Here is a 25583-nt window from a genome sequence, read left to right on the forward strand (position 1 = left end):
TGTTTCTGTTTATGATGACTCCTCAGGCCCGTAGTCAGTCTATAAGATTGTAGAAATACTGTACAGAGGGGTTACAGTTACATCAGTAAGGTAATGAGTACACTTCCTATTGAGCATTGTTACCTTCTGCTTTGTTTTTTCCCTACCATCTCTTCCTTCCCCACCTCCCTAACTCTTCCCTTCCCCCTCGCTCTAAGTTGTAAAGTTCGTTTTCAACATAGTGTCTTGTCCATTTCATTGTTACAATGGGTCAACATGTATCCGTATTTCAGCATTTTGTTATTTCCCTTCCCCTCCCTAAATTAGAAAAATGTATATACAAGATGCAGGGCACCGGAATCAAATACAGTGAAAACAGGAGTTATACCCTGGGGGAAGGAATACAAAAGAAAAAAAATCACATGGTACATTATAAATACATTAAAAACAACAGCAAGAAAGATAAAACTGCTTGTGTCCCTTCCTTGGAGTTCATTTTGCTTAGCGTCATCAGTCTTAAGTACTATTTTACCCATAGAATACTAAGAAAGATGACCATTAACATAGAGTATAACTTATTTTAATTTTAATAGCAACCATAATAACTGGTATTGGTAGTATAGTTTAATCTGTTACAGGAATCATAAAGTAATAGTAGCATAATTTTAATTAATATTTAGAACAATAATTATTTTACTATGTATATTTTGTAGGGTCTAGGTAAAAACTATATTAACTAAAATCATGAGCCTAATGAAAGAAATGAGACATCATTGTTGGTCTTATTCAAATAATGACAGATTATCTCAGCAAAATTTTGAAGAGATATAGATTTAATAAGAAATTTTTATAACCACTCTCTAAGACAGTAAGCATGCATTTATTATAGCAAATACCTATAACATCCCCAATGCTCTCCAAAGGCCAATGATTGCATTAAGTAACCAAAAACCTTGTCTATTGCATTATGATAAAATCCTAATAAATTAATCATCTCTTACTATCTTCCTATGTTTCTCTGTTTTGAGTGTTTGAAATAGTAAGGTGTACATACACATACATATACATACATAGAAGCGAATTACCTAAATGTATCTGTTTGCTATCAAGTGTTTTTAGATTCATATAGTTTAATGTCTTCTCTTGAGAAAGTAAAATAACCATTCCAAATTTCAAAGTACTGTGCCAAACAAAATAGTCAGCTCTGAAACTCTCACAATGATATTAAATCATTGTCAGAGAAAGATAATGGACACAGCATGGTCCTACAAGGCTTTGCGAAATAAACTGGACACAATCCAACTCACTAATGAAATAATACTGCCTCGGAAATGAGAGAAACCTTTCAGTAGACACAAGTCAGACCACTGGTTAATCACAGCCACTTAGGAGATCAAGACCCTGGGCACTGAATACAGTGACCCCAAATCCAAAAATTGTGTTAATCATTAACATCAATTATTCTTTTCTAAGAACCCAAGCATTAGTTCAGCTCAGTAATGTTTATCAGAAACCAGAGATTTTCTGTACTTTTAAATTAATATGGAATTTTTCCTTTGCCAAAAGGAGCTGATGATATGATCATTATCAAAAGAAAATTGGTTTTCATGTTCCAATAAGATTTTTTTTACTGTCATTAAACTACTTATGACTTAGACTATATGTTCTATTAGTCAAAAGATATTCAGTATCAAATAAAAAGTGCAGGAATAGAACTTACTTGAATGCTTACTACATGTCATAATTTTTTTGGTTATTTTGAGAGGATTGTAGCAGCAGAAGCCTAAAGAGTATGTAATGTACTTTGCTTGGCCTCTCAGTCCTAACTACAGTTTATGTGTAACCATGACCAAGTGTTTTAGTTATGGACTATGCCATGATTATGAATAAAGCCACTTCCCAAAGCAGTCCATGTGAAAGTTGTATTGTCCTCTCAGACATTTTGCTTTCTGTACTGGAAAGATAGAAATGGAAGTTAGAAGAAATATAGAAGATCAAATATACCAAAAGATATATTGCCTGGCTAGAGTCTTTTCTTCTGTAGAGGTGAGTTGCCTCATCTTGCCTGCAGTCATCAGGTATATTGTGGCTCTGTCCTAAATAGCCATCAATATGTATTTACACTTGGGCCTATCAATTTATATTCAACTGTACGATTCTTCATTCAAGAGACCTTTACCAAAAGTGTTCCCTAAGATTTAGATCATCAGCATACCATGCTTATTGCACTATTCGCCATAGTCAAGATATGGAATCTGCCGGGCTCCCCTGGCTCACGCCTATAATCCTAGCTACTCAGGAGGCTGAGATCTGAGGATTATGGTTCAAAGCCAGCCTGGGCAGGAAAGTCCGTGAGACTCTTATCGCCAATAAAACCACAAGAAAATCTTAAGTGGCGCTGTGGCTCAAGTGATAGAGTGCTTGCCTTGAGCTGAAGGGTGCAGAGACAGGAGCCAAGCCCCGAGTTCAAGCCCCATGACCGAAAAAGATATGGAATCAATCCAGATGCCCTCCAATGGTAGAATGGATCAAGAAATTGTAGTATATATACATAATGGAATTTTATTCATCTATTAGAAAGAATGATATTGGACCGTTCCTAAATAAATGGATTTGGAAATAATTATATTAAGTGAAGTAATTCAGACCCAGGGAAACATGATTTCCCTCATTTGTGTTACCTAGAATGTAGCTTTAAATCTATAAATAAACACACTGAGTGGTACACCAGTGGTCAAAATGAATTAACTGAAGTCTATTAGACTCTGTAAAGAACTTGAGTAGTATATTCTTTTAGAAATATTAGGTTAAAGCCCAACCAATTCAACACAAGGAATTGGGGTGTGGGGCCAAGCTGAGAGAGGAGGGGGCAGAGACAGCATTCAAGAACTCTTTGTAGGGCTGGGAGTGTGGCTCAGTGGTAGAGCGCTTGCCTAGCATGCATGAGGCCCTGGGTTCAATTCCTCAGTACCACATAAGCAGAAAAAGCCGGAAGTGGCATTGTGGCTCAAGTGGTAGAAGGCTAGCCTTGAGCAAAAGAAGCTCAGGGACAGTGCCCAGGTCCTGAGTTCAAGCCTCAGGACTGGGTGAAAAATTCTATGTATATACCATAAAACTAAGAAAAGTGAGTGATCAAATGGGAGTGAGAATGTTGAAGGGGAGACACTGATCAAATGCTTGCATTCATAAACTGCTTAGTTGTATGGTACATCCTTTGTGAAATTACTTAAAGATAATTTAAAAAATATCTTAAATATATAAGTAGATCAATATAACCTGGCCATATTGGAAGGAGAGTGCATAAACAAAGATGTGGATGTGTGATCTAATCACGGAACAATAGGAAGGATAACAATAACTACCAAAATGAAATATTTTGATTCCTTTGAAAACTGACTTTCTAGAAAAACCACTAGTCTATGAAGTATTTAATTTACTGAGATATAGAAAACTTTTAAAATATTTTTATCAAACTAATGCAGAAAGAAAAGCAAACCTATAGTATGTTTTAACACATTTGTTTATTAGATTTAATCAAAAACAAAATCATTAAGATAAATAAATAGATGACTACTGTCTTAAATAGAGGAATGCTTCATATTTGTTATTTATTTATTTATTTAGCCCGTCTTGGTCCTTGAACTCTGGGCCTGGGCACTGTCCTTGAGCTTCTTTGAGGTCAAGCCTAGTGCTCTACCATTTGAGCAACAACACTACTTCCAGCCTTTATTCTGAATAGCTTATTGGAGATAAGAGTCTCATGGGGACTTCCTATATATGCTGGCTTCAAATTGGAATCCTCATATCTCAGCCTCCAGAGTGGCTAGGATTTCAGACATGAGCCTGGCTTACATATTCAATTTTAAAATTTCTAGTAACCAGAATGAAGAACTTTAAATAAAATAGATAGGTTAATTTTATTATTGTATTTTATTTTATCCAATATTTCCTACATATTGTGAAAATTTAATAATTAGTAATTTTTTTAGAAATAGGTTTTTCCAAGTCTTTCCATTTCCTAACAAATGGGGTGATGTCTTACTTTCTGATGGAGGCATAGAATTCCATTGTGTATATAAACCTCATTTTATTGATCCATTCATCTACTGAGGGGCATCTGGGTTGGTTCCATATCTTAGCTATGGAGAATAATGCTGTGATGAACATAGTTGTGTTGGTAGCTTTAGTTCAGCCTTGTTTGTGATCATTGGTAAATGCTCAGAAGTGGGTGTTCGGGTCATAGGGGAGCTCTATGTGAAGTCACATACTGCTTTCCAAAGAGGTTGATCAAGTTTACATTCCCACCAAAAAATAATGCTCATTATTTCAAGACTAATATCTTGTCACCCAATGAATTTTACCTATATATTGAAATTTTCAGCATCTGGATCAAATGGTCCTCTTTAAAATAATTTGTGTTACTTTTGTCTGAAAATTCTAGATACCACCATTTTGCCCTAGAGGAAAATGTTGCTATGTTCACAGCCAGGTGGGTTTTTTTTGGTACAGTGAAATAACAATTTTCTTGAATAGTAAAACAAAATTAACTTCTGAGGGAAAAGATGCAGTGACAATGTTAGATGCATGAAATATATCATGTTTTGAACATCTGCACATGTTTTTGACTGACCTAATTAAGAATGAACATGTACTCAAGGCACAAGTGAATGAAAGACTTTGCAGTTGAAGGAGAGGCAGTGTTGAGGATGAGAACCTGGGAGAAGGGGAGGGGGTGGGTATTAGCAGAAGCACAAAAAAAATCCTACTATATAACAGGAATAAAGCTAAACTATGGAACTAGTTCCAAGTGATAACAGGTGTGATTCTTATTTGAACAATACCATATTAAAACATTTGAAAGATCTATGCAAACTTAAAGTAAAAAAATGTAGGCCTAAACTAGAAGCGAAGATATGTCTTGAAGGAAAATTCCTTTCTCTCTCCCTTCTCTTCCATCTCTCCTTTATTGCCGCCCTCTTTTCCTCCCTACTTCACTCCTTTTTTGCTTCCCTTTCTCCCTTTTTTCATTCCTTCCTTCATAATTTCTTCCTCTACCTCTTTCCTTCTTCTTTTCTTCTTTTCATTCCTTCCCTCTGAACCTCCTCCCCTCTTATCGATGTTATTTACCTCCTTTCCTTACCATTTCCCTTTCTTACTTTCTTCTTTTCTTCCTCCTATCCTTTCTTTTTTCCCCCTTCCATGTCTTCATTTCCCTCTTCTTTTGTTGTCTTTGTGAACTTCTTGCTTTCATTTATTTCTCCCAGTATATCCTGTCAAAATAGAAATTATATTTTTCAGAATCATTGTTTTCAGATTAGGGACTCTAAAACCTTGTTCACCATCATGAAGCTCTCTTACCCATTCACAAAATGGATGCTAACTACAAATTGTCTCTGAGAAATTATTTGTTGTGCTAGTAACAATATTTAGTCATAGCCATGCAACTTTTGGGTGTGGAACAATGCACTGCATGAGAGCCAGATGTGATGGCTTTTTTTTTTCAATTATTTTGAAAGAAAACTACAAATCACAATTGAAAAATGTGAAAATCATTGTTGTGTCCTTTTCAATTTTACAAGATGAGGAAATCTATCCTTTTTCTGTCTAATCAGTGATGCAAAAACAGAAGAGTTTCACATGTGTCCCACCCTACATAACATCAAATAGGAGAAGAAACTATTATTAATAGCTTCAATAGCTTTGTTTCATCTATAGACTTTTATGGTCATAGAACAGTAGTTGGTAAATTTAACTTAATTTTTCATCACAATGTCCATTGACATTAATACATGATGTAGTTAGACTTTTAGTGATATATAAATATATGGAACCAAAAGCAGTCTGAAATGTTTAATACTAGTATATAATATCTGCCTCACTCGATACTAGAAAGATAATTTTGAGAATAGATGTGGTTTCAAATGGACAAGATTCCAGGGTGTCGGTTTAGTGATGCCAATTGTTTGATATTCCCAGGCATCAATAATCTTTGTAGAATAATGAGGAGGAGGCAATCTATGATTTCTCAGATTCTTTCCACTACAGATAAGTTCAAATTGTAGAAACCCTTCTCTGCAGGAGTCTGACCTGTCTCTCTCTATGCAAAAGCTTACCTTTTCCTTTTGCAGCTCCTTTACTATGACTTGTGAAAACACACATCAGAAATGAAGTAAGGTTACTGAAGATACTTGTTATATATTTCAAATATTAAAACACCTGAAAAGTTTCAAACACTATGCATCCCAAACATTTTGGATAAGAGATATCTTACAACCATTTTACTTGTATATTGTCATATAGAAGCTACTGAATATTTTTATCCATGAAAAGCTAAAATCTTAAGAATATTTTGTTTATTGTGGTGTTCTAATGTTTGATGCTATTTTTAATATTTTTAACCTGATTAATTTTGATTGTGGCTTAATGAGTTTTTAATTGATATTCAAGCTGTTTATTTAATATTTATGAAAATGTACTCAATAGAGTTAGTGTCTCTTTAAGAAACATATTAAAAATTAGGTGGACTTTTTCTGTACACATTGAAGCAGACTTAATAGAGTTCTGTTTCTTTTCCCATGTTTTATGTTTTTAGGAAGAAAACTAGTATTCTTTATGATTTTACCAAACATAAAACTGTGCTCCCTTAGAGCCAGAATTTGGATCAGAAAGAAAACATTTTTTTAAAAAGTCCAAATGAATGTGTTTGCTTTTTACATATCATTAATTGGATTTAAATCCAAGTATTGAAAATTATTTTAATGAAGCTATTCCTGAAACCTTCTTGATTGTTCTATTTAATGATTTTTCTTAAAAATGAAAATTGAAGGTTGATACCTTACTATATTAGTTTTTAATATGGGCATGTGCAAAAAAAATCCAATCTTGCTTCATTTTTTCCTTCAGCTCACTATCAAATATTTTAAAGTGAAGCAACAATCTATTTTATAGGTATCCAATTCTTATTCATATAGCTTAATGGTTGCACAGAAAATTATGTGTAGGCAATGGATATTTAATACAAGTATATTAGAATGATCTGAAGTTTAGGCCTCATGCAAACAGCTTCGCTTCTTGAAACAGAAACACATATAACATGTAAATGCTGCTTAAAGAATTTGCAATTGTTCAGAGAACACTCACAATTGAGGTCAAATAGATATGAAAAAAATACTCGTAAGTGACTAGATAAATTAAAAGTAAAGAAGAACTTAGAGAAAGCACATTGAAACCTAACTTTATGTGTGGCTTTTTGTAACTACAGAAGTACAGATTTATTCTAATCATATATACACACCTTATGAATTATTTATTATTCTAATAAAATAACATAATTTTACAATTAAAAAATCAGAGACGATTTCATAGAAGTAAGATGTTGCTCTTTAGATTGCATTTGGTTTTCATGAGCATTCTGATTTTGATTTGAATATTAGGTAGCCAACTAAAGCCTGACAAATACTGAAATATATTTAGTTCATCAGTTAAAGTGGAGTTGATTCAGCTTTTGGCTTCTGTGTTGTAGGAATACACATGACTTAGAACTTTGAAATAAGAATTGATGTGCATTATAAAGTGAAAAAAACATGTCATATTTGTTGATATATATCTGTTGGACACCCACACAAATACACATGCATATACAATTTAAATTGAAGTAAATGAACAGTCAGGAGTCTCCATCGCTAATGTGTTGTAATGTTCTCCTGAAAAGTATTATATAGTGTGTTGAGAAATACATGAGAATATCATTGCTATTGTTCTACATTTATATGAATTATAAATATATCCCTTTGCTAATATTGTTCTACTCAAATTGTTAGAATTGTGTGGAAAGTGATGTTTTATTTGCTATTTATTTTTTCTCTATTTTTCCTTTAGCAGGAATTATTTTTTATTACTTCATTTTTAGGGCACACATTAAATGTAAAACTTTAACAGTAACTGTGGCTGTGGTCCAATAGAGGAGCTCTTGACTAACAATGTAGAGGCCCTGAGTTTGGTCCTGGTACTTTCACTGTTTTTATTATTATTCCAGTGACACTTGTTCAAATATAATAACTAGTACAGATTAATGATATGTATACTTGTGTGTGAAAATGTATTTTTCAGTCACCTAAAATATACTAACATTTATGAAAGTATAAGAGGTCTATCAAAGTGTGTCTCCCACATCTTCTGCCTGGAAATTTTGAGTTCACACCATTAGTCTATGACACTGGGTGGAAACTGGGATGTCTAAAAGAGTACATTGAATTATTTGATGCTCAAATTCATTCTTAAATAATTACTATAAAATTACAAGAATACTTCTTTATTTAATTGATTTTACAATGTATGTACAAGTTGGTTGGCAAGAAATCAGGTGTTATTTGCATAGAAATGTATTTTTATTACCATACATTATTTACACAAATAATGGATTTCATTATAACTTTTCTATATGCATATTATGTACTTTGATCATGTTCAGTTCATCTATTACCCTATTTTATGCCCTTTCTCACCCTCTTTCTGCAATTCTACATCCCTAATTGACCTCCTTATATTTTCATGTCGTTTTTACTAACCCCAGCTTTCACATAGGAGAGGAAACATGTAATGCCTTTGGTTTACTTAAGTAACCATGCTTATCTCTAGCTCCATTTTTGTGCAGAAGGCATTTTATCCATTTTTATAATGGCCAAATAATATTCTACGTTATAGATATACCACAGTTTCTCTTAGTCATTCATCCACTGAAAGGAATGTAACTTGATTCCCTAACGTGAATATTGTTTATCACCTACTGATAAACATGGATGTTTAGATACCTCTTTAACACAATGCACCACAGGCACAAGAATAGTATGTCAGTATCATATGGGAATTTAAAGAAATTTTCCACTATGTTTTTAAAAGTATGCTATGGTACATAGACATATTCTTAGGTGACTAAGTCAGTGAATTCTAATTAATACTTGCATGCAAATATTTATAGCAGTACTATTAAAAATGACAAAACTGAGCATCACCTCTATGCGTTAACAAAGGGGAAAAGAAACTTTGGTACAAACATGCCAAGAAATGTTATTCTATAAAACTATTCATTGTTGCAATATAGAACTAAGCTCAGATATATATCATAACAAATATGAACATCAAAAGCATTTTTCAAAGTGAAAAAAGTCTAAATGTGAACACACACATATATCATTAAGTTCATGTGAAAATATAAGTAACTGGTAAATTCATAGAGACAAACAGCAAGTTGGTGGTTGTGGTTTAAGGGAGTGAAAATGACATGTAATAGCTTAATGGGTATGGGGTATTGTACCTTAGAATAGTTCATTTTATGTTATATGATTTCCACATCAATTAAAAATGGAAAAGATGATTGTTCTTTGCTAAATGGAGAAACTACATAATCAATGCTGAATATGAAAGCCTTTTATGAAATTATAGAACATGTAGACAAGATTACATTTGTAAAAGTAAATAATTTCATCTCATTAAAATGGAGTTATCATGGTGGTATTTATTGTTGCTATTTGAATTATTGCTAGAGTTCTTATTAACTTTTATTTCTTGTTTTGCCAACATGTCCTGACATATGATTCTCTGAACATAAGACAGATCTACAAGAGAATCACTAATCTTCTAAATCTATCATTTATTAGTAGTACCATTGTAAATATTTGTGTGCTAGTATTCATTAGAAGTTACTGAGTTATGTACATAAGAATGAGATTTCTGGATATAATGGTTATTTTTATTTATTTATTGAAGGACACACTATTTTCCTTAGTAGTTGTACAATTTTCTCACCAGTTAAACACTGAGTTCCAGTTTTTTAGAGTCATTTCAAAACTTATTATTTTTCAATTTGGGTTCCTTAAATATGCATACAAATTAGGTACATAGCAGAATGTAATGATGACTTTGATTTTTACTTCCTCAGTGACTAATGTCAACATCCTATATGGGTGACTTGGTCATTAGGGTGTCATCTTTGAAGAAATTATGTTTTCATGCCTTTTGCCAAATTTTTGATTAGATTGCTCATGATTTTGTGATTCAGAAGTTTGTAACTTACATACAGTTGATAAGATGATTTCTTTGTTGCTTTGTATATCCCTCCCCCACGGTATAACCCCTGCTTTCACTGTATTTGATGTTGATATAATTTGTGGAGGGGAAGGGAAAAAACTACAAACCGTTATGTTGAAAAACGAACTTTACAACTTGGGGGAGGATATTGGAAGGGATGGGAACGGGAAACAAAGGAGGAGGCAACAATGCTTGATAAGAAATGTACTCATTATCTTGCCCATGTAATTGTAACCCCTCTGTATGGTATTTTCACAATTAAAAAAAAAAGAAAGAAAAAAAGGGACACATACAAAGAAAACTGGAATTTCTTAAAAATGTGAAGATGAATATATTGTGGACAAGCAAATCCATTATGTGCATGCTAATCTTACATTTTTTGGCCTCATTCAATAAAGGATCCATTTTTACATTTAAAAAAAAGTATGCCTTAAATGCGTATCAGCCTAGATACAAGGCATTTCTTATTAAATCTTAGAAGCCTAATAATTTCACCATAAATTATAGCCAGATAGATCTTTAGAATTCAAGGTTAGAGTTGGGAAGGTGTAGAAGGAGGGGATGGTAGGGGAAAAGCAAAGGAGGAGGTAACAATGCTCAATAGGAAATGTACTCATTACCTTATTCATGTAACTGTAACCCCTCTGTACAGTATTTTTACAATAGAAATATAAAAAAGAAAAAATATAATTCAAGGTTAAACATTAGTTTTATTTTTCCCAGATTACCACAATCCAAGTATCACTTTTGTTTCTGAATATCTACCTAGTGAACAGCAATTGAAACTCAAGGAAATACTCTTTTCGTGAGTCTGAGTATATAGAAATTCACAATTCAAATTTGCTCCACTGTTTTATTCTTAAATATTATGGGAAGGAAGACACATGAATTACCTTTCATGTTGCCTGTGTCCTTTTATGCTAAAATATCAATGAAGAGTAGTTGGATTAGAAGCCATAGAGTCTTCAGAGCCAAAAATATTTTAGCCTGGTCCATTAGAGAAAACATTTCCTGGCTTCTATTAGAGAACAAACAAATTTTTATTCTAAAACATAATTTTAGTCAACCAATGTTTAAAGTCAAGAAAAAAGACACATATATACACTCTTATGTCTGATTCAACTTTTACAAAGGTAGAGGAGCCATAAAAGATTAGGTAGAGAACCAAGAAGATTAGCAAACCATGAATCATTCTGAAAGAAGAATTCACAAAATATGAAAAGTCTGTCTAGAATCTGTTTATACTGCTAACATTTTTAAGGTCTCCTGGTGTAAACAAGGCTATTTATAATTGCTCTCTTCCATTGTTTTCCCTCTGGTTTTTATTAATAATTTATATCCATTTCAATTACTAACTTTTACTTTGGTATAAACTTTTTTTTTACCATGTAATACCTTCCCTAGATGATATTTCTTTAATACAACATTTCTGTCCTTTTTCCCCTTTATGGTTTCTAAAATCTGAGAGCTGGTAGGCCTATACCATTTAATAAAATAGACATTTGCCAGCTGTAAATCTTCTTGTCATACCCAAGAACAGGACAGTAGATTCCTTAAGGCAAATGGAATCTGAAGTAGTACAAAATGGTATGTGTGACTTGCCAGAGGATGGCTTGCCCAATAGCTCTCAAACATCTGCCATAGTAAGAATGAACATTAATCTTTGATGTCCTCCCTCCTCTACTTATCCTCCACCCTTTGGGGTCAGTGGTAAACTTTGGAGACTCTAATTTCTGAATTTTTACGAAGAGACAAATTATACCGACTGTACAGGCTGGCAAACTATTCAATACCAACAAATATATGCTATGTACAAAATACAACTCTAGATGCTCTGGAATACTTTTTTAAAAAAGAATCTTGAATTATAGCTCCTGCCCTGGAGGAAAGTACAATTTAACGGGTATATTAGAAGAGAACCCATTTGGAAAAGAAAAAGTTTGACAATTTTTTCAAAGTTATAGAATTGGTTTATAGGCAGTTAATGTTTACTAAATTATGTAGAAAAATGGAAAGCAAAAAATGCTATAAAGATTGCTACTAGGAAAATGCATCAGTGCTTCACATATGTAAACCTAAAGACTCAGGAGGCTGAGATCTGAGGATCACTGTTCGAGGCCAGTCCAAGCAGAAAAGTTCATGAGATTCTTATTTCCAATAAACTACTCAGAAAAAGCTGCAAGTTTCAATAGGTCAATCTGTTTCCCCATTTTGATACATTGCAGCAATGAGATGTACAAGACAATATATTGAAAAATGAACTTTACAATTTAGGGATGGTAGGTGAAAAACAAAGGAGGAGGCAATGATGCTTGATAAGAAATGTACTCACTACCTTGCTCATGTAACTGTAACCCCTCTGTAAAATGTTTTCACAATAAGAAAAACATTAAAGAAAAACAAAACCAAAACAAAAAAGCTGGAAGTGGCACTATGACTAAAGTGGTAGAGTGCTAAACTTGAGCACAGAGAGGTTCAAGGATAGAGCCCAGGCCCTGAGATCAAGCCCTAGGGAGGGAAGAAGGGGGAGTAGGAGGGGAAGGAGAAGAGCGAGTAGGAGGAGGGAGAGGGGGAGGAGGGGGGGGAGGGAGAGCGGGAGGAAGAAAAGAGGAAAAGAGGAAAAAAAGAAAATGCTTATATTGCCAAGAGCTTCACACCTGTATTCCTAGATGCTCAGTAACCTTAGATATAAGATTGCAGTTTGAAGCAAACCCATACAGGATAGTCTGTGAGACACTTACCTACAATTACCCATCCAAAAAGCCAGAAATAGAGCTGTTGTTCAAGTTGTAGAGCACTAGTCTTGAACAAACAAACCTAGGCTCTGAGTTCAAGCCACAGAACAAGCATGCACACACACACACACACACACACACACACACACACACACACACAAATGCACACACACACATCTGTTTAAGATAGATAAAGTTGTTTTATTATTTCCTGCTAATATGAAACTCCATAAATTGATAATGGCAACAATCACAATTTTAGACTCAAGGAAATCAGTTAAACATGCCTAGTGATGACACTTTGTTGTTTTGAAGTTTCAGCCCAGAAGAATAGAAGGCAAAGCTATTTGAAAAAGTCGTTTAAAATAATCTATAGTTCTTACTAAGCTTTTCTAAACTGAAAACAACATAGTAACTATGGAATATCTGCCAATGTTATTAAGTTCTTGTCTCCCTGAAAGTGATATATTCATCTGATGTTTACAAATCAAGATGCAACTGTTCTCAGCCTGCTCACAAACTGTTTAAATAGGGATACAGGTGGACCCATTACAACAATGAGATGTACAAGCCATTATGTCCAAAAACGAACATTACAACTTTGGTGGAGTGGGGAGTGGTGGGTGGAGAGGGGAAGGGATGGTATGGGGAAACAAAGGAGGAGGCAACAATGCTTGATAAGAAATGTACTCACTATCTAGCCCATGTAATTGCAACCCCTCTGTATGGTATATTCACAATAATAATAATAATAATAAAAGATGCAACTGCTTCAAAAATTATGATGCTGTTCATTGCAGCACTGTTCACAATAGCCAAGATGCCCCACTAAGATGAAGGGATCCAAAATTTTTGGTACCTATATACAAGGAATATTGTGCAGGCATTAGAAAGGACAAAATAATGGCATTTGCAGGGAAATGGATGGAACTAGAGCAAATCATTTTGAACGAGGTAAGACAAGAACAAAGAGATGAACGGCACATGGTCTCCCTGATATGTGGATGCTGAAGTGCAAATGCAATGAGATATGACAACGTAAACAGGACTAAAGAAACAAAGGTCTTCTACTCATTTTGTCATTGCTAAATGACTCCATGTTCTTGACCACATATATGGTGTATATATGTGCACATCTGAGGGAAGCTAGGAGAGGACACAGAATCAGAGGAAAATGGGAAAACATCCAATGGAAGGGCCCATCAGGTACACTGGACATTGAGGAAAATGAACTAAGGAACTCAAGGGCAGCGATGGGAGGGAGGGAATGAGAGGGAAAGAGGGAACAGCTGACACTAAGCAAAAGGAAATAAATGGAAATATCACCTGATGTGGAAGAAATAGTTGTATTGTCAAAGCTCATAAAATTCACAAACTTTATAGACCATAATAGTGACAATTTGCCTTGTGAAGGTTAAAATGTGTTCATGACTTTAACTAAGTATCACTATTCCACAATACTGTGAAATATGTGAAATTTATTTAATCACCTAATCTCAATAAAAATTATTTAAAAAAGAAAAATGAGGAAATCATTTAAAAAATTATGATGCCTTGAAGAAGGAGCTTAGGGGTACAAGGCACTGTGCTTGAAATTAAAGAAATGTTTGTGGTGGTTGACACATTTTCTTGGCATTCTAATATGGCGTTTTTAAAGTAAATAATTTGATCACTGATAGTATGTTCTTTATGACCTCTGCTTAGCTGTTTGTCACACATACACTCTCCTGTTGTAGGCCTTATAGCTTCATATACACAGGCATTTGATGCACATATTTCTGCCCATATAACTCCAAGGGACCACACCTGATCTATTGAGAGCAGTAAGTAGTCTATGTTTTTTTCAAACATGAGGTACTTACTGTTTAATATGCTTCCTCACTACTTCAGTTATTTCCAGGCATAAATCATTTACCAAGCCATAGAGTCTCCAACTTCAGGAAACACTCATGTGGCTTGTCTTACAGTTTATCAGAGATTTTTTTTCAAGGCTTCCAACCAGATATGTCACGTGGTTTTTGGTGATGGGGAAATAAAAGCTTAGAACATACATACTATAAACACGTGTTAAAAAAGTCAGGCTGTATTGTCTTGGCCAAAGTCTCATTGCTTTTACATCCATATTATGGTTGTTAACTTTAAGTTAAGTATAAGTAGAAAATATACTATTCACGTTTCCTGAATAATGCGGGACTAAAGCATCAGAGCAGAAGACATATTACCAGTGTTGCTAAATACGTCATCAAGTTCAGATGAGTTTTATGCTTAGTTTAAAGCTTTGCTGTTTTCTTGTTCCATTTTCCTGGCTTGTATGTTATGAAGGAGATTAGAAGATTCTATGCGGAACTTTGAAGGAAATCTTTAAGAAATAAAACCATAAAAATAATAAAAAACCTGAAACACCTATTGAAGCTTTTATGACATCTAATTTTAACACTGCATTTGGAAAGGGAATCACAAAAACATCAGGACAAAGGATGAACTAACGTGGGAGGGAGGGGAAGGAAAACAAACAAAAAAGGATGAACTAACATAACATTGACACTCACTTGTTGCTATGTTGGCTATGAATCTAACAACTTGTGGGGGGAGGGGAGGAGGGTGGGGTAAGTGAAAGAAAATGAGGGAGTGACAATGTTAAAACAAATGTGCTTATTACTTTACTTATGTAACTGTAACCATCCACTCATCACCTTCAATAAAGATTTTAAAAACCTTCAAATGTTTTGAAGTATAGTCATAAATCATTAAGTCAATGAGGAAAGGGTTTTCTTAGGTGTATATGTATGTATGTATACAATCTGCTAAAAATAATCTTAAGAGCTATTAATATACATATCTCTCTAATGTATGTTTTTGGTTGCAAAGTATAAATAACTCACATAGCTCCTTTTCGTTCTTTGATTCAAATACTAATATCATGTGAAAATTTTGATACATAACTATGTATTATACATGTATATATACATACACATATGTATTTGGTGTTTCCATCTTAATTTTCTCCTAAACTCCTTTGTGTTATTGCTGTGTCTGCAGAGTGCAATGCTACTGGTGGAATATGATATGGGTACTAATGAATGGAAATTAGATTGTTGGGCGTGTCATTCAAGGGAATTTGAGGATCCAGGTCTTTTCTTGTTTCTCTTTGCTTCCTTATACTGAAGGGAACAGTTTTGTTCTACTCAGATTCATCCTAGCTACTAGCCCTAAAAAGCAAAAGAGCCAAGGACTAAAACTTCTTTAAGTTGTTTATCTCAGACTTTTTGTCACCCTGCTGGGAATGTAACTGGTGCACATGGGATTCTCCTGTAGAGCAGAGCTGAGCAATCACACAAACCACACAGCTTCCAAAGTGGGTTGAAAACCTGTGAAGACCGTGGAATTCTCCTCATTTCAGATCATTGGTTGGCATCTATGATTGGAATTGGTGATTTTCCAACATACTTTCTCCCAGAAGGATCTTCCACCACCACCCTAGTTTAAAGGTGAAGTTTACTTTTGTTCTTATCACTAGGTAGGTTAAATTTATGACAATCTGTGGTCCTTAAGAAATCCATCACTTCCTTGCTGGTTTACAAATTATGCTCCAATCACATTTCTCAAAGTATATATATCTCTCTGATGCCCCAGTTTCTTACTATAGCATAGCTACATGGAGGGGATCCATATTCACCCATCTTGGGTTCAAAACCTGCTGTGATTTTTCTATAACTTTACAGGTATTCAGATATTACTATCAATCCACCTTAATTTTGTTCTAGTATTTTAAATGAGCCTGACTCAGGTTCTGTTGATATTTTGAAGTTCTTATCGAAATGTATTTAAATATTCCTATATATTTTCATAAACTTAACCATGACTTAACCACTTTTCCTATGCGACATAAAAAGCTTAGAAAGTTCATATTTACTAATCATTTAAAAGAGTTAAGTCAAAACAATTTTAAAATATGATATGCGTGTCATTATGTAAATAAATAAATTGAAAAGACCAGATTTTTAAGCAGGATTGTTATACTACAATTATGTAAACTTGAAATCAAACTAGTTTTCAGTGTAGTACCTTGTTTGGCTGGTTTGTTGAAGAATGACACATATATGAGAGATTTTCTTTGCAAACATTCTTAGAAATTATACATCCCTCTTTATCAATGTGTTTCTTGTTTTTTGTAGAGATAGAGTTTTAATCTATAAAACATACAACTTGCAGTGCAAGTCTTGGTTTTGACCCCGGTCACATCTCCATGGAACATAGACACTTGTAAAACCTGGTTTGCTAGAATTTTTCCCTTTTAATGGCATGAAATATTTTCCTATTTGAGTAACATTTCCTGTATACAAAGACAAGGGCAAAAGAAAAAACTAACAAGCAAGTATCTTTCCTTTGTGTACTTAAAAATTTACCATCATTTCAAGAGCTCATAGACTTGAATTTAACTCTCCATCAATGCTGTTTTGCTTATATAACAATGTCTTAACAAACCACAATAAGAAGCAGCACCAAAGTGAAATTTGAGAGAGGGAGGGAGAAAGATATATTGAGGGAGAAATGGCAGAAGCTAAACTAAGATTAAATTCCATCTCACTTTCAGAATGAATTTATAAAAGTGCTGTGGTTGGTATGATATGCAATATATTCTAAGATTTCACAGATCATTTGATGCTAGTGCTCCCAACTTTTGGACCCAGCAAGTTTAGCTGCGTCCAGTAAAAGAGCCTACTTGAAAGTGTCACTGGAATCTTCAATACCCTTAAGATGGAGCTTTCATTGACAAAAATCATGACTCTCATTCAAATATGTAATGGTTATGAATATGAAAGATATTTGACTACTTCATGAATGAGACTGCATAATGGCAGGATAGGTCTAGTGCAACAGAGACATGGACTTTTATAGCTACATGGGAAACACTTGATGAAAACGATTTGTAAGTAAAAAAAAAACATGTTTAACAACGTGGTCATTAAAACTACGAATTGTATTAACTGAATATTTTAACTGAATGTCTGAAGTGAAATATGGTGGATTCAAAGGAGAACTCGAATAGTGTGATTCCGTAGAAAGGGTCGGGGTAGTTTAAAATGGAGAAGGGTAGATGAATGAAAAGAGAAGGGAAGGGTAATCCAGTCAAGAATTCAACATTGAGAAAAGCAAGGGAAGGTACAGACTGAAATGGATGAGGAGGTTGAAAGGGGTGACGTTGATTAACATGCAGTGTATTCATAAACTGTTGTGTTAAATGGCAAACCTTTGGGTATCTTCTTAAGATTAATACAAGTTAATAGGAAAAAACATTAATTTTATGGTTGTATGTTCTATCAGCGATAATCACATGCTTCTTTAATGGGCAACAAGGTATAAGTGAAAACTAACTTCTTTAATTTAGACCTAACTTAGTGGTGAATAAATCACACATTGAACAAAGGTGCATTGACTGTGAGTTCAACAGTACTGGATCGTCTTTTGTACAATATTTCAGGATGTTGTTAAATAGCTATGCAGACAATTTCTCCATGATAGGTATTTGAATTGTTTTTCTAAGAAGATCTTTTGGATTTAGCAAAGAAACATATTGAGCAACATTTTCCTATTAGTTGGGATACATAAATCTAATTTGGACTCTTTCTATAAGAGAATGCATAAATCTTAGAGACTTGGATATTGCTAAGGAGATGAAATTAATATATAACTGTTCACTATGCATTATTTACAGAATTTTATACTTCCATTTTTCTTTCACTGTTATACGTATTGCCTCAAAGCGGACTGGATTGAGGTGCTACTCCATGGCGATAAAACTGACATAATATTATGAAAATCTTAATTTAATATATACCTTTAATTTAGTCTTGAAGATAAATATGACAACACTGAAGGTAGTATTCTGTCAATTCTAAATAAACTGATTTTATAGTAGCATTCACACAGTGAAATTCTTATTCTGTGCTTCTTAATTGTGGATATATAGCATTTTAAGAATAATTTATGTCACAATAATCTACACCATCATAAATAAAAAGTGCTTTTCAAACTTTTTGGCGGTACTAGGTTTGAATTCAGGGCTTTGGACTAATAGTTAGACTACTACTTAGCCACCCCTTTAGCCCTGCTTTATCCTGCTTATTTTTGAGATAGGGCTTCAATTCCCAATTGGCTAGCTCCTGGATCACAAACCACCTGCTTTTGGCTTCCCATCATTGTTAGAAAGACAACTATGTACCACCACAACCAATTTCCCTCCTTTGAAATGGAGTCTTGAAGACTTTTCTGGCTGAGCTGGCCTGGAACAATATTTCTCTCCATCTTTGCTTCCTAAGTAGCTTACAGTGACAGGTGAGCAACATTGTGCTGGTCTATTGGTTGAGAACAGAGCTTATGAACTTCTATGTTCTAGATGATCTCAAACCATGACCCTCCAGTTTTCAGCTTCTGAAGTAGCTATAATTGCAGATGGGAAACTTGGTCATAAACTACTTTTAACTTAGGCTTTCAGTGAATAGGTGCCAGCATTGTGATAGGGTTTGGGAAATGTATTTCTCACCTTATTTTACAATGTTTTCTTGGAGCTTTGATCCTACAGTGAAGATCTGAGATAGGCCACAGACCACACATGTTCTTTGAGATGCTTAGTTCCTGCCTGGCTCTGAAATATTTTCATTTTTACCTGCAAGTGTATCCTAGACATGTATCTTTATTTTAGGAATCCTGAAATCATATATTCAAAGAAGACATAAAGGTGACTTTTATTATAGCTAATGGGTTCCTTACCTTCTGTTTCTGATAATGTATATGTATTTTATATCTGGTGAATTAATCCATGTATCCATCTTCAGATTTTAGATTTTTCAAATCTAAAATCACCTCACCATCATCTAGTAGCTTAATCATCAACACTCAAAGTAAGTAATTTTTATATCCATTTTGTGGATCTGAAAATCAAACCTTGTATGGATTACCCAACCTGCCAGCTATTGCTAGCGTTGTGAATTGAATGAGGATCTGAGCAGTATCTAGCCCATTCCATTACTCTTCCCGATGCTACAGCAGTGCCCCAAAGCCATGAATTCCTGCAATACTGAAAGAACCTCTGGAAAATTCTCTATATTGTTACCATTCTTTAGTGACACCCCAGAATACAAAATATATTTGATGAAGATGGTTTGCTTATTGTGATTTCTCATTGTTTGATTGTATTCAAAATATAATTTACGTATTCTGTTGTGATGATCTATGGGGCAATATTGGATTTGACTTTTCCTATCTAAGTGGTTATATTACTTCTCACCTTACATCTAATACCCCCATGATCATTAAGCTTTTTTTTTAACCTCAGAGCTCTCTTTTGGCTCTGAAACTTACTGTTTCGTTTTTAAATTTCCTTGCCAAAAGATTTTTTACTTAGCAAGGGATATATTTCATTCCTCACCAGACATGTAAATTATTTTCTTAACCATTCCATCTAAATTGCCTTTGCTCTCATGAAATTCTATTGAACTTACTTTCTTCAAAACATGACAAAATTCATTAATTCAATATTATTGAATGACTATAGTAGCTTGTACTCTTCCCAACGTTAGGAATCTAGTTTTAAAAGTTATATTGGAAATGACAAAGGCAAGAATATGATAGAGGTTGTTAGACAGCAAGATCAAGGGGCCAAATTTAAATAGATGCTCAAGAAAAACTATAAGAAATTGAGATTTGAACCAAGACCTGGAGCATAAGAAAGTGAGTTCTGATTCTATGTGCAGAAGAACACTTTAGATGGAATGCTCTGATATTCCTGAGTTATTAGTCTTTGTTCTACATTAGAATCTGACTCCATGAAATCCAACTTTGCCCAACTACTGTATCTTTAGAGCCTATACTAGTATCCTTTTTTAAACATTTATCTTTTTTTTGCCTCCTGTGCATTTTGCAATGGTGAAAAACTTTTAATTTTCTTAACTCAATAGTATATTGGATTACTGTCATCCGCAAAATGCCATGTGAATTCTTTTGCTCTTACTGACATCTTATGCAGGCATTCTTATTATGCTTTCATGCTCATCCTATCTTACACTTGAATGCACTCAAATTTCACTGCCACTTTTCTAACAACGTCTATAGTCTCATAAATTCTCATAAATAGCCATTAATTTGATATTTTGCTACCAGTCCAGAAGTTTAAAACTATTTCCAAAATTGTGAATCTTACTATATTTTTCTATGCTATTTATGTATTATGTCTGCCTAGTTACAAGCAGATGTCTCAATCTAAGACTTCCCCATGTATTCCTACCTTTTATGTCTAGTTTCCCTATTTCATAAAAGGAAAAACGATACCTTGGTCACCTGGATTCTTTAGTTTTCTAATATTATCTATATTGTGTCCTCTTGGCTAAAACTGTACATGTAGTTCTTTCATTTTTCAAGTCTTAAATGTGCAACTTGCTTTCAATTTTTAATATTCAGGAGGCTTCGTATAGCAATTTATTGAAACCTTCATAGCTTCCTTTTTTGGGATTTAAACTACCCTTGTAATTTTTTCTTTAATTTTTGATGCTAGTCCTGGGGCTTGAACTCATGGCCTGGGTGCTGCTCCCAGCTTTTGTGCTCAAGGCTAGCACTCTACCACTTGAGTCACAACTCTATGTTTGGTTTTTTTTGGTGCTTAATTTGAAATATGAGCCTCACAGACTTTTCTAACTTGGCTGACTTCAAACTGTGATCCTCAGATCTCAGACTCCTGAGTAGCTAGAGTTACAGGCATGAGCACCAGCACCTGGTTAGATTCCCTTTTGATAATTTTTTTTTCTAGCAGGTATCCTGTGTCCAACAGCATTGAAATCCCAGTTACATCAAAGTAGAAAGGTCGCAGTATAAAATGATTTCTGCATTTATATTGTAAAATCTGATTTTATAAAAAAATTTAAAAACCTGAACACTACGGAACTTCTGAAAACTGCTAATTCTATTGGCCATCCTACTACTCAATTGTTTGTTTGGGTTTTTTTGGGGGGTCATATTTCCTAGATACAGTTTCACGATAATTTTCATATTTTCCTCTGCAAAGTGCAACATCCTTATGAAATTATATATCTTGGTTATGGAAACAAAGTTAGAGCATGCAATTCATATTATTTACATAAACCTGGCAAGAAGACAAATTTTCCATTTTTGTATTAGGTGAGGAACTCTGCCTTGCCTGCAGAGAGCTGGTAGAGATACAGCAAGAAGCTGGCAGCACAAGCAGTCTGCTGGGTGTCTTTAAGGTACCTGCGGAGCCAGCAGTCTGGATCTCTCTGCCAGCCTTGTGCACATATTTTACAGATGCTGCCTCACATGCTTCCTGGAATTCTCAGGAGCATTTGAAACTCAGAAACTTGGCACCGACATGTTTATCTGATGCTTTTTTATTTAATCTTGCCGAAAGGGGTGATTCTTTGAAAGTGCGAAAATACCTTACCCAGCTACATCAACAGATGTATAGTAACTGAAACTCATTTTAAATACCTAAGGGGATTCATTCTCCTGACATATATTTAACTCCCATTATGATTAATGGAAGCATTACTTGATTTACAACATGCACTTGCCTTTAGATAGCTAATGTCTACAGAGAGAAGAACCATCAGCAGAATGCTGAACTCTGTTTATGGTTCAACTATTGCAAAAAAAATAAAAAGTTCTTAGATTAAGTTAGATCCCATGACTTGATCATGAGTATCAGCATATCCATTCTGATAGAGCTTTTATATTGCAATAAATTAAGAAAGAGAATTGTGACCTAATTAGAAATTTCCATGACAAGATTATTCACTGTCAAGTACTAATAACTTCATTAGGTGAAGAAAATTTTAGCTAAAATAAACAAATTATTAGACACAGTAACACAATCGGTTGACTATTTTGTCTCCCCTTCTCTCTACATTAACTTTTCTACAAACTTTAACAGGGTGATAGCTATCAAAATCTTTACATAAATAGAATGCATTATTATTTATCACTTATATATATATATATATATACATATATAAGTTATCCAGGTACAAAAACTAGTTTGGTGAATATTAAATATAATCCTGATGGAAATGCCACAGAAGACATAGTTAAACCTTACAAAATTTGTATAAGTTTAAGTAGTAAAAATTTATTAATTTCAATTTCTATTCCTTTTGCTATTTATACTATGTTATTATATTTGTAGTAAGAACAATACCAAAGGTTTAGTATGAACTTTAGGCTTATTTAATGTTCAAGATGGAATAACTTATTAGTGTAATTTAGAAAAAATATGTCCCAAGTTCCAATGTCCTTATCTTACAGTTTTCATGCAACATTTTTATTATAAATTTATGGGCTGAAGTTTGTAGTGACAAAAATAAAACAAAATACCGCTATTTGAGAATTGGATGGAAGAATTTCCAAGTACATCTTCCATTATAAACATCCTGAGTTTAGAATTCCAATTCAGTCAAGGAACTCCACGTACATTCACAGTGATAGTCCCAAACTTTTAAAATAATAATCAAGTAATCTTTTAATCCCAAACCTTCGTATAAAGTGATACATTAGGATTCTTTTTTTCTTAACAAATACTACTTATTCTAATGTAGTAAGACATGTACATTTTAATTTATTAAGCACCTACTGAATTGGCACTAATTTGGCTCTGGTCTTGATGCAATAGACACTCAGTAAACCAAAAGTAACAAGGATTCTTGCTCTTTTGTAGCATACAGTCCAACAATTTCCAATTATGATGGATCTGACATAATCACAGAGAATAGTTGCATTTATTCTATGTTACACCACATTATGGTCTATTTGGCTGTCTTACTTGGGAATCATACAGTGAATACTATATAACTATATTTGGTGAAATAACTTGTCTTAATTGTATATTATAAAATATCAAACAAAATCTAATTATTCATTATATATAGATATATATGTATTATATATATACATGTCTCTCTCTCTCTCAAGAGAGAGAGAGAGAGAGAGAAAGACAGAGGGAGAGACAGATAGAAATATTGCCCTTAGCTTCTTTACAGTTATCAGAAAAAACACTCAACAATTTGCTCTGCTTTAACTTATCTACTAAATTTTTGGTCAAATAACATATATAAAGGATGTAAAAATGGAAACAGACAACTTAGGTAGTTTATACTAAATATTTTAAATGAAGGGTTAGTGTTGCCATTTTCTTAAGTTAATCTCAGCTGATAATAAGTCATTCTAGCAGGTGTTGATTCCTATTCTTATTCAAAATCTGATTGACAGTCTACAGAGAGCTTATAGAAAAAATGCTTCATTGAATTCACATTTTTAAACTGTAACTGGGAACTACTCAAGGATATCAGAATTGAGTCAATTTACCATATGATTCAGTACCAAATGTATTCACTTGGAAAAGATATATTTCAGTATGCATTTTACTGTGTCTTTTGGCAAGGCATACAAATCTCTCTCAGACTATTTTTAGGCTATTATCCTTAATAGAACACTGTTGTCTTGTGTTATCTTGACTGATGTTGTCTTATTCATGTATGACTTGGAAGAAAGAAAAATCTATACAATTTTGTTCAACTTAGAAAGCATGTGTATATACATATACATATATATGGGTATATATATATGTGTATATATATACAGATTCTGCAACTATTAAAAGTGGGCTAATTAAGCAGTGGGAATCGTCAGCAAGATCAGTGAAATCTTATGATTATGGAGACCACTGCATTGTAAACCCATTTTATTTCTGGTCCTTTTGTTTTTGCCTCCTCTTGCTGTGAGGATTTCTTTGCTTAAGACACTTACTCATGTCCTCATCACATTGGACATGGTTCCTGCTCATATTCTACAGGATCTCACACTCTTGGAATTTAAAGACACTTTCTGGCTCTATGTATCCTAAATGAAAATTTTCTGGAAAGAAATGATGACTTTTAAGACAATGAAAATTTTCTTATCTCTTCATAGCTGACCTTAAATAATTATTTTTAGTCATAAGGACAACTATTTCTATGTAAATCCATCATTTTTAGACACTAGAACTTTGGAGACATTTGAAAAGTTATTGATATTGGCAATAATACATGGGTTGGAAAATTTTGTCTCAAGAGTTTGTATCAAAGTATTTTCTTATTCTTTGACTTTTATTGAATCTAGAGATTAAATTGGTCTCTGTTTTGGTTGAAAGTGAATAGTAACGTTGGCTTCAATTTGTTCTTTGTTTTCAGGGTTAACATGGGCTAAATGTTGGAAGTCAGAAAATAGATTCTAAAGGGTAATGAGCAAAGACATAAGAGCAACAGTTATTGAGTATTTTGATGTTTGACTAGGAAAGGAAGAATGTAAATAATTAGCTTGAGAATGCAATTGGTAATCTTGACTGTTTGCCTTATTTTACTGAGACATGCACAGTTTGGACATATTTATACTTGGAAGATAAAAATCTAGTAAAGAGGAGACAGAACACAATGATAGAACAAAATTGTAGAGAAAATAATTGAAAATAGATTTTTTCGAGGTCTAAAAGAATTAGACTGGATAGAAAAATTAATGTGTCTCTATCCAAATTCATATAGTCAACTCAGGATTAATGACTTTAATTTGGTATTGAATTTACTTATGAAATGAAGTGAATTGAGAAAATGGTTATGAATTGATAAGTCTAAATTTTGTGGCAGAGTTCAGTGTAGATATTCATTTGGATCCACATAACCATAGTTAGCAGCATTATGAACCTGGTTAATTTGAACTATATCTTTAAATTCTATACTATTTTTATAG

The sequence above is a fragment of the Dipodomys ordii genome, unplaced genomic scaffold, assembly GCF_000151885.1.
Source record: "Dipodomys ordii isolate 6190 unplaced genomic scaffold, Dord_2.0 Scaffold39, whole genome shotgun sequence".
Lineage (NCBI taxonomy): Eukaryota > Metazoa > Chordata > Mammalia > Rodentia > Heteromyidae > Dipodomys > Dipodomys ordii.